Raw genomic sequence first — 2315 nt, forward strand, 5'->3', positions numbered from 1 at the left:
CGAGCAATGCAAAAACACATGATATGTTAAACATTGGTATTAGCCCTGATTTTACAATTAGAGCATCTCTAGTTTAAATAAAAACAAAAGCCAAGCACATAAAAAACATCAAGGTTGGTAAGATCAGGCTGGAAAAGAACCTCCTACTATAATGAATAACAATGACAACCACTCCCTGATGATGTAACGACACTGTGGTTGACCCCTCCCTTTGGCTGATATAAGTGACAGGACATGGCCCATTATCTCCACTGAAGACCAGATACTCATCTGGACTGTCCCAAGATCTTGGTCAGAGAGACTACACACACCTCTACTTCAGCAAGGAGAGATGGCTCAGAGAGGAGTTCAGCTGGACCAGGAGAGAATGTCCTGCCCCATCTGTCTGGATCTCTTCAAGAATCCAGCCACTGTTCCCTGTGGACACAGCTACTGTCTGGGCTGTATCAAAACCCACTGGGACAAAGAGAATGTGAGAGGAATCTACAGTTGTCCTCAGTGCAGGCAGACCTTTACACCCAGGCCTGTCCTGGGGAAAAACACCCTGTTGGCAGACTTGGTTGATGACGTGAAGAAGAACCAACACCAAGCTGCTGCTGCTGCTAACCACTGCGATGCTGGACCTGAAGATGTGGCCTGTGACGTCTGCCCTGGGAGAAAACGCAAGGCCAGGAAGTCCTGTCTGCAATGTCTGGTCTCTTACTGCCAGGAAGACCTTCAGCTTCACCATGGAGCTCCAGCCTTCAAGAAACACAAGCTGGTGGAGCCCTCCAAGAAGCTCCAAGAGAACATCTGCTCTCAACACAATGAGATGAGGAAGATATTCTGTCGCACCGATCAGGAACTCATCTGTTATCTCTGCTTATTGGAAGAGCATAAACATCACGACACAGTGTCAGCCTTGACAGAGAGAACTGAGAGGCTCAGACAGATCTACGCTCATCAACGAATCATCCAGGAGAGAATCCAGACAAGAGAAGACCACATCAAGATGCTCAATCAGGAACTGGGGAACATCAACCTCTCTGCAGACAAAACACTAGAGCAGAGTGCCAAGACCCTTGCTGGGCTGATCCAACTCCTGGAGAGAAGATATTCAGATCTGAATGAGAAGGTCAGATCCAGACACGGATCCGAAGTCAGTCGAATGAAAGGACTTAAGAAGAAGCTGGGGAAGGAGATCAAGGAGCTGAGGACACAAGATGCTGAACTCCAGAAGATGATCCACATAGAGGATCACAACCAGTTTCTACGGGACTGCCCCTCACTGTCACAACTCAGTGAAACTACAGACTCATCCAGCATCAATTCCCATCCTCTCAGCCACTTTGAAGACTTGACAGCTGAAATGATAAAGCTCACAGACACACTGGCAGACATTCTGACAGAGACTCTGACAAACATCCCACAGACAGTGGCTGAAGTGGACCATTTACTGTCACAACCAGAGCCTGAGACCAGAGACCAGCTCTTACAGTATGCCATCGACCTTACAATAGATCCAAACACAGTCAACTGGAATTTTGCCTTACTGCCTGGGGGAAAAGGAGTGAGCTACATGAGGGATGCACTGCCTTGGACATGTCACCCTGAGAGATTCAATCTTTTGCCTCAGGCCCTGAGTAAAGAGACTCTGACTGGACGCTGCTACTGGGAGATGACGTGGAGAGGAAGAGGACTTTGTGTGGCAGTCTCATACAAGCACAACAACAAAGCAGAAACCGCAGACGCTACCGGGTTTGGACTTGACTGCACCTCTTGGGCGTTGTCTTGTTGCAAGCAGAAGTACCACTTTCGTTCCAACAATGCTGTGACTCCACTCAGCGGTCCGTGGTCCAACAGAGTGGGAGTGTACCTGGACCACAGTGCAGGTGTTCTGGCCTTCTACAGCATCTCTGGAACAGCGACTCTCCTCCACAGGATCCAGACCACGTTCACTCAGCCTCTCTATGCTGGACTTATGCTGCCAAAAGACCTCTATGGAGCCACTGCTGAGTTCAGTCAACTCAAGTAGACAGAAGGCATTTGTGGCACAGTGGGTCAAATTACAGGTTTCTATCTTTAAGTCAAAAATTCAGTGTAGCATCTTTGAATGACAAAGACATTTACAGAAATGTGCACACTTTTAAAATTTACACAATGTCGATATCAGTCACCGTTTTCTGGACAGGTCATTCTGTTATAAAGCCCTTTTGTTATAAAGTATTGAAAAAGACTTTGCTGATGCAATGTAAAACCAACAAGAACCTCTATTTTAATAAAGGCTTTGCATGAAAAATAATGACTTGATTCTGTTTTTCATTATTGCTTCACTT

At 46.7% G+C, this 2315-nt stretch overlaps 1 pseudogene; it reads left to right on the top strand.

Moving 5' to 3' along the window:
• The first annotated feature begins 331 nt into the window (after positions 1 to 331).
• Positions 332 to 2014, top strand: LOC121516783 (annotated as a pseudogene).
• Positions 2015 to 2315: the final 301 nt, after the last annotated feature.

Source organism: Cheilinus undulatus, linkage group 10 (genome assembly GCF_018320785.1).
Source record: "Cheilinus undulatus linkage group 10, ASM1832078v1, whole genome shotgun sequence".
NCBI lineage: Eukaryota > Metazoa > Chordata > Actinopteri > Labriformes > Labridae > Cheilinus > Cheilinus undulatus.